This window comes from Miscanthus floridulus, chromosome 10 (assembly GCF_019320115.1).
Source record: "Miscanthus floridulus cultivar M001 chromosome 10, ASM1932011v1, whole genome shotgun sequence".
NCBI lineage: Eukaryota > Viridiplantae > Streptophyta > Magnoliopsida > Poales > Poaceae > Miscanthus > Miscanthus floridulus.
Window position 1 is genome coordinate 126686830 of NC_089589.1, and position 8026 is coordinate 126694855.

General features: G+C 40.3%; 1 long non-coding RNA gene across 4 annotated transcripts; it reads left to right on the plus strand.

Annotated features, from left to right (window-relative positions):
- Nucleotides 1-1962: 1962 nt before the first annotated feature.
- Nucleotides 1963-6988, plus strand: LOC136487173 (uncharacterized). Of its 4 annotated transcripts, none has more exons than XR_010767161.1 (3): nt 1963-2137; nt 2777-6840; nt 6933-6988. It is a non-coding gene; the product is annotated as an uncharacterized lncRNA (long non-coding RNA). The 4 variants fall into 4 exon arrangements; XR_010767162.1 differs by lacking the exon at nt 6933-6988 and adding an exon at nt 2559-2642 and having other exon boundaries at nt 2777-6510; XR_010767164.1 differs by lacking the exon at nt 6933-6988 and having other exon boundaries at nt 2777-5134; nt 5747-6510.
- The last annotated feature ends 1038 nt before the right edge of the window (nt 6989-8026 follow it).

Sequence of the window (8026 nt, forward strand, 5' to 3'; positions counted from 1 at the left end):
TGGTTAATAATATAAGTCAATGAAATCTGGTTTAAGCTATATGCTCTGCTACTGAATCTGTGGGTCCGACAGTTGTTGAACCTGTGGTATATATGTTTTGGATTGGATGCACCCTGGGCACACGATAAACTATGTTTGATAAATTTTACTGCTGGCAACTGGCATATATTGTATATGCTTGTATTCCTGATTCATGATGTGTTATTTCTTTTTGGTGGGTAGGGTGGGGCTTATAAGTTATAACTGCATGTTTTTGCATTCTGCTTGTCACTGTCAGTAGTGACACTGGCAGTGACCTGGCCTTTTTTTTCATGCGGTTGCAGCATAGATCTGCAGGTTGGTACCATCCATCTTTGCACTGGCAATTACTTATTAGTTTGAGCCTAGTTTTTCTATAAAATTACTCGAACTTTTTGCAAGTTGTTAAGCCTGAACTTTCTATGCAGTTATCTTCAAGCAAGAAGGCATACAGATTTGAGGGGTTTGCTTCCAACTATGTTATGCAACCATAGATAACAGAAAAAAGACGCAGAACTATGGTTGTGCCACGGATTCACCGTACAGATTTGAGCGGCTAAAAAACACTGTTTTGGCTGATTTGTGTGAGAGAAAAACACTGTTTCACGGCTAAAAATTAGGGCTAATTCTGGCTGATAAGCTCAAACGAACAGGTTGCCCTTGCACCTTGTGAATGGCAGATTTCCGCTATAAAGGCACCAGGTATATTTTAGACATTGTATTAGAATTAACGAAGGTCAAGACCTCTATAAATACCCACTGACACGTACTGTTTCTGGACATAAATGAATACTCAATTGAGTTCACTTTATCTCTCGACGCTTGTGTGATTCTTTCACCCAACAGTGATTTAGTGCTCTCAAAATTTTGCAAAATTTTTTAAGATTCTTCGTCACATCGAATCTTTGGATGCATACATGAAGCATTAAATATAAATAAAAAATAAAACTAATTACACAGTTTAGACGAAATTCACGAGACGAATCTTTTAAGCCTAATTAGACTATGATTGGACACTAATTGCCAAATAACAACAAAAGTGTTACAGTACTATTTCGCCAAAAAATTCGTCAACTAAACCAGGCCTTATTAGGAATTGTTCGAGTTGGTCTAACTTTAAAACCAAGAATCTTTGACCATTGGGTTATTAATGCCAGACAAATTTGACAATCTATCTAGTTTTAAGGTTACTTTGTATCTTCTGAAAATAACTTTAAATGAGTTTATTTTCTAAATCACAACTAATTTATTAAAATAAAAAATATACCAAGAAACATATTTAATTCTCTCTCACAAAAAGTAGTACTACTGCATAGATGCATACGTGTGTAGAGGAGAGAGCACACCTTATTATATTACATCACTTGAATAAAAAGTGGTTATGTCATATATTAGGGCCAAGGGAGTAAGATTCAACTAACTCCAAATCTAGCACTACAAATAAACATATTATATTTTGGAAAAAAAATCATTATAGATTTCACACTTTCTTATTTAAAATGAATTAGTTATAAGCTTTTATATAGAAGAAAATAGGGGCTCTTGTGTTCTTGCCCTTATTCTAACTTTGTGATTTTGCCCTTATTTTTCTAACTTTGTGATTTTGTTCTTAACTGTAGCAAAGTCAACGCGATTTTGCCTCTGGTCAACGGTAAAAACAGGGGCAAATTCACGTTGACCAGGGGCAAAGTTGCGTTGACTTTGCTACAGTTAAGGGCAAAATCACAAAGTTAGAAAAATGAGAGCAAAATCACAATTACACATCTGTGTAAGGAGCAAGAACATCATTCTCCCAAGAAAATAAACCAACCACATATAAAAACGCCTACAGGGTCGATGGTTCCTGGTTTTAGATTGCAAATGGCCAAAACACAAGAAAATAAACCAACCACATATAAAAACGCCTACAGGGTCGATGGTTCCTGGTTTTAGATTGCAAATGGCCAAAACACCAAACTCAGGTTGGCCAAAAAAAAAAAAAAAAATCTCTCTTTTGGGTTTGCCCCAGCAGCCAGCAACTCGGTTGGGGTTCCGCACCAGAAAGCAGAGATAGGGTCGCTGTGCGCCACCGCCGCCGCTTTACCAAGATGGCGTCTTCCACCTCTCTGGCGGCCGTCAGGTACTTCTCCTTTTAGCCTCGAGATTTCTTACTTCTCGCGTTCCCTGGAGAATACAAGTTGTTGTTGATGCGTTGTCAGGACCCGACCTTTATCTGTCGAAATTGAAGATGGATTGGTTCATTTAGTTCAGCTGGCGACGAGATAACTGAAGAATACCAATCCATCTTTGACTTAGATCATTTTTTTTTTCAAATCAATCTCTAGTGCGAGATTGTGGGAGAGGCACCATCCTCTTGTTTGGTTAGGTTTTCCCACGAATTGCTAGTTCGTGTGGTTTCTTGTCCTGTTCATTTGTTTCTTTCTGGGGGGAGGCCAAGGTGAGGCAAAGCGCCACCTGAAAACTGCCCTGTTCAATTTCTATCCTAATGTTTGTTAAGGCGAGTATCTCTAGATCTGGACACTAAAAATGGATAATTTCAGGCAAGCTGTAAAACAACTGGTTATCTTCAATTAACCAAAAATGTGAATGTAGCCCTCTTGATAGCTTCAGAACCTCAGTCCAATGTAATTTACTATTGCTTCTTGCTATTATACTCTTGATGAATTAATTTTAATATGTAACCCTGTTGATAGCTTCAGTGCATTACCCCCGCCCCCCTGACTTGCTATTGCTTCTTGTTGTTGTCCCCACTCCCCAGTGGGTCCAATCCTTGCGCTACCTCCAAGGCCACTGGCAGCAATAGCTCAAGGACATGAGAAACATGTTTGTTTGGCATCTCGCTCTAGTGTTCTACCAACCACTTGGCAGGCTACCGGATTCTCATCTCCAACCTGGTACCTGTCAGCAACAAGGTTGTCCAAGCGGGGAACAGCGAGGAGATGCAAGGCGTGTGACACTGAGTCTGTGAACACAGGCAGTGGTGCTACCTGATGTCTGGTACGTGTAACTCCCTGGGCTCTCTATGAACCTTGTGTAGGTGGGGCAGCTCACTGAAGATCCTGTTCTGATCATTGAAATTGGTGGTTGTGCATGTCGCATCAACAAGATCAGTGATGGGTCTGTCATCGGTAAATCCCATTTGACATCAAAAAAAAAGTATGAGGTGTACTTTCTGAAAATTCAGCTGAACTAGGTGCCTTGTTTCGCAGCATGTTTTAATATAGTGCCTTCAGATGCATAGAAAGGTGATAGTGATATCAGCTACTTCCTTCCTTCTAAATGGTAGTGCTGAATGGGGATGAGTAAGATTCAAGAGTTTTTCTATTGAATACGGATTAGCAACTTCTATGGGTTTAAGCATATTGTCTGCACAGCATCTATAATTTTTAGCTGTTCATGAGAAGTACTAGCTACTAGATGAGCTTATGATCTCTTAAACATTTACTCAATGCAAATTGTTCTAGTTTTGCTACTGAATGACAGTTTTCTGAGTACTAGTCATGTCTGTCCAGTTTCAGGCACCTGCCCTTCTACCATTTGTTTGTGATGTCTATCTACAGGCTTTTAGTCTGACTATGTTGAACAGATATTATTGTTTGAATGCACTCTTGAGGACAAGGGAAACCATGTTTGTTAAATGAATGTGACTGTATATACACTATTCATTTATAGTGGTATGTTTTTGGCGGGGTGGCCCTGTACTGCTTAACGTAGCATTTTGCTTCAACCTTTGCAATATAAATTTCAGTCTGCTTGCTTTTGATGCTTTAGCTGTGCCTTTTGAGTGTGGATCTGTTGGTCCGTACTCATGTCAGTTAATAAATTGAAGTGTTTAGCAACAACTTTAAGATACTGACAGACTCTCCATACAGAGTTTGAGAACCCAAGTGACATAATCTGAAGGAAGTAACTTGTCTAGTGTGAATGAGACTAGTTATTCTGAAGCATTCCCCACACAGTGAATGATATTCTTGCAATTTTTCAAGTTTGAAGCTTTCAAATGCAGTTATTTCCAGGAAAGAAGGCAACACTGATTTGGAGACTGTTTTCAACTTCAATGATGCATTTTTTTAAAAAAATTTTGAATGAACTGGCAGGACCTCTGCCTTTCAATTAAGAGAAAAAGAGAGTTTATGTACAAGATCGCAGCTTAACCGCTAACCACATGGATTTCCCCTCACAAATAACACTCCTGGGGAACACCCACAGATAGGACCCCCCCTGGACAAGGCCAGTCTACCCCTGCATCTTCGGTGATGTTAAGATTGTCAATTCTCAGTAGTAACCCTTGTAGTTGTTAGTTTATCTGGTACCTTTTTCGTGTCAAGCTATTTCATGGCACAATGTCAACCCAGGTGAGATCTGAAGGAAGCAGCTTGTCTGAGACAATTGAAATGCAGAACTTGCGAAACATTACCACACAATGAAGCTTACTGCCAACTATTGTCAGTTCTTAGTAGTAACCCTTGTAGTTGTTAGTTTAGCTAGTACCTTTTGTGCGTCAAGCTATTTAATGGTATAATGTCAACTCAGGTGAGATATGAAGGAAGCAGCTTGTCTGCGACAATTAAAATGCAGAACTTGTGAAACATTACCACACACTGAAGCTTACCGCCAACTCTAAGTTTTCAAGCCTGATGCTTTCAAATGCAGTATTCTATAAATTTGTTTTGTGCTCATAAATAAATGGGCTTAGGGCTAGGACAAATTGTTCATACTGAATGCTTATAGCTCCAAATGCACCAAAACATAAGTAATTATGTTTCCTTTATATACATATATTTTTAGGATTTTTTTTTTGGTCAGGCAGGATACAGAACAGAAGTTTTTTTTTTTGAAACAATCAGAACAGAAGTATCTTTTAAGCTAATTACCAAAATATCCAGGGAAACGATTGTACAACTGTATTTCACTAGGTAAGAGGGGTTTTGCAAACATAGCCATGCTAAATTATCCGGTTCTTTTTTCGAACTCAGAGTGCCATTTTAGAGGGTTTACTGAAATTATTGCCCCAGCATCTGGTCCCACACAAGAGGTATGAACAAGTGAACTGGCTTGGTGCCTGCCACCACAGCTTCACCAAGATGGCATTTTCCTCCTCACCTCTGGCATCTAGGTGCTGCTCCTTCTCTAGTGATTACCTAGTTCTCACATGCCCTAGAGAAAACTACGAATTGTTGGTGCATTTCCTAGATGTAGTCTCCAGCATTGCAAGAGATTGCTCTGATTGGGGCATAGGATTTATGCTTAAATTCGAGCAAATTTACACCTTTTACTCGATTGTTTCTTGATTCAATCTGGTGTGTGAGATGTTCGAAGAGGCACCTCTTGATTGGTTTGGCTTTCTCATGAATTGCTAGTTTGTGTGGTTCCTTGCCCTGTTCAATTTCTATCATATGTGTGTTAGGGTGAGCTTCTGTATATCTGTATGTTAAACCCGTTAATTTCTGGCAAACATATAGAACACGAGCCAGTGTTCTTCAATCTGTGATGTAATGAGGTGTCAATTTTGGTTCCAACTCCACCATGCATTTGAAACAAAAGCAAGTTACGATATTATATGCAGAGTGTTCACGAAGATGGTTTACCTTGCAATTTATCCTAAGTTGCTTTTGTTTCTTGATATCTTGCTATTAATATACTCTCAATTGAATCTAGTATGTAACTCTCTTGATTGCTTCAGTTCATTGACCCCTGACTTTCTGTTACTTCTTGCTGTCATAACCAGTGGGTCCATTCTTTGTGCCGCCTCCACGGGCACTGACAGCAACAGGTCCGAGAAAGCAGGAGAGGCTGCTTGGTTCATTGAACTCATGCTACCAACCACGTGAAGGGTCACAGGAGTCCAGAGTCTCATCTCCAACCTGGTACCTGTGAGCAACCAGTAGTCCAAGCAGGGTAAGGCGATAGTATGCAGGTGTTGGCCGAGGGTCTGTCCACATTGTTCCTCCCTGAGTCCCTGACACATGGTACGTTTCGGGGCTCGCAGTGAACATGGTGTCGGCGGGGCAGCTTACCGAAGTTCATGGTCTGATTATTGAAATTTGTAGTGGTCTGTGTTGCGTCAGCAAGATCAGTGATGGCTCTAGTATGTGGTAGAGTTCACTGAATGTTCAACTGAACGAGGTGTTTAGGTGCCTTATTTTTCAGCATGATGGGTGTCTTCAGGTGCATAGAGGGTTCAACAGTGTTACCAGCTACTGTTTTGCTTTAAATGGTAGCTAAATCGGAAATGGGTAAGGCTTTTCGCATGGAATTCTAACTAGCAAGTAGCAACCTTTGTAGGTTTTAGGATATTATATGCAGTGTGTTCCAGTTAGCATTTTTATGGGTTTCAGGATATTTTAGGCAAAGTACCTATATATGCTTTTAGCTCTTATGTTTCAGTTATGTGTTAAGTAGTACTGGATGAGCTTGTAATATCTGTGAAACTTGATTGTCTTGTCAACTTTTGGTAGTTCTGGTACTGAATGAAGGTTCTTTGAGCAGCTAGCATATATGTCTTAGCGCATCTGATTTCAGCTGTGTGCGACTACTACTGATTTTTTTTGTGATGCCCGTCTGCAATCAGGTGTTCCTGACTAAGCTCTACAAGTTTTGGTGCATCCTGTGCTCTGCACCTCATGTTGATGGTGGTGTTGATATCTTTGTTTCTTTTGTACCCTTTCAATGCCCCCTGTTGCTTTTAGGTGTGCCTTCTGAGCGTTGATCTGTTGGTTGTCAAGTTGTATTTGGACAATTAAACAAAATTCATCCTCTATGAGGTCAGGTGGGCAGGTGGCACCAATATGAAGGAGCTTGGCTTGTGAGGATGAGACTAGTGTTTGTGAAACATTTTGACTCTGATGTGAATGTTGCTTATGTAACATTTTTAAGTTTGTTGAACCTGATGTTCGAAATGCAACAATCTGCAGGCAAGTAGGCAAGAGCAGTGAGAATGAGACTGACATCATTTTGCGGCATCCTTTTTTGTGTCAACATTGAACAGTAAGTAACTATTAGTTGTATGCATCCATTTTGTTGATCACGTGAATGAAATGTTCGTGGTGATTTTGGACCTTCCTAAGAATATGTACATTTATTTGATGCCATCAAGCAGGGAGCTGAAAATATGTGTCCCCTACGATGAAAAAGAACGTCAACGTCAAATAAGATAGAGAAACTCTTATTCCGATCTGGCAAAGCTATCATATAGGTGTTACTTTAACCTCTTTTTAGACTTCTTTAAACACTTAGCTGAGGTCTCTTGATCCAAACGAACTTAAAAGCTTCTCCGGTAGCTCTATCTTAGATAAACCTTCCTTGAACCTCTAACCAAACCTCATTTAAAACTTTGAGTTTCTCTCACATCTTTGGGCACCACCGTCCTTATTAGATTAACCGATTCTTCCAAATGAGCTAGAGAGCATAACTGAACTTCATATGGCACCTTAAGTATTCGGACTCTTCTTAAATTCACCACACTTGTCAATAGGTGGCGCTTGATGTGGGTTGTTCAACACGCTTTGAGCAATAATCTGTAATAACTGAGTCTGCGTCATCAAAGCTTGCTCTATAGATGGTAGATTTGATGGCGGTGGATTAGAATTGGCAGGATTCCTACTAAGCAACAATTGACTAGTTGAACTGCATATGTGGAGTTCATGTTTGAAGATCCTAGAAGCCCAAATCATCTTTGAGAAAATCATATTTTCATTCTGATGTGCAGTGTGATTAGCAGTCCCTAATGCGTGTATTCTTTACTTGAGCAGCGACCCACAAAAACGCCCTTCGTTCCTAGAGCTCCTGGACAGGCTTAGGGACCTGCAAAAGCAGTACAGCCTGCAGGCTCAGATGCAGCGTAACCTGTCTGCCGACGCTCTGCTGAAAGGCTCTGTGAAATGAGCACTGAGGAATGGTAGCTCTAAACCTAATGGAACATGGCACTGGACATTATGGGCGACCAGAGCGAACAAACAGGGTGGTTCATCGACGGCGTAGCGTGCTAATGATGAAGGCTGGCTCTACG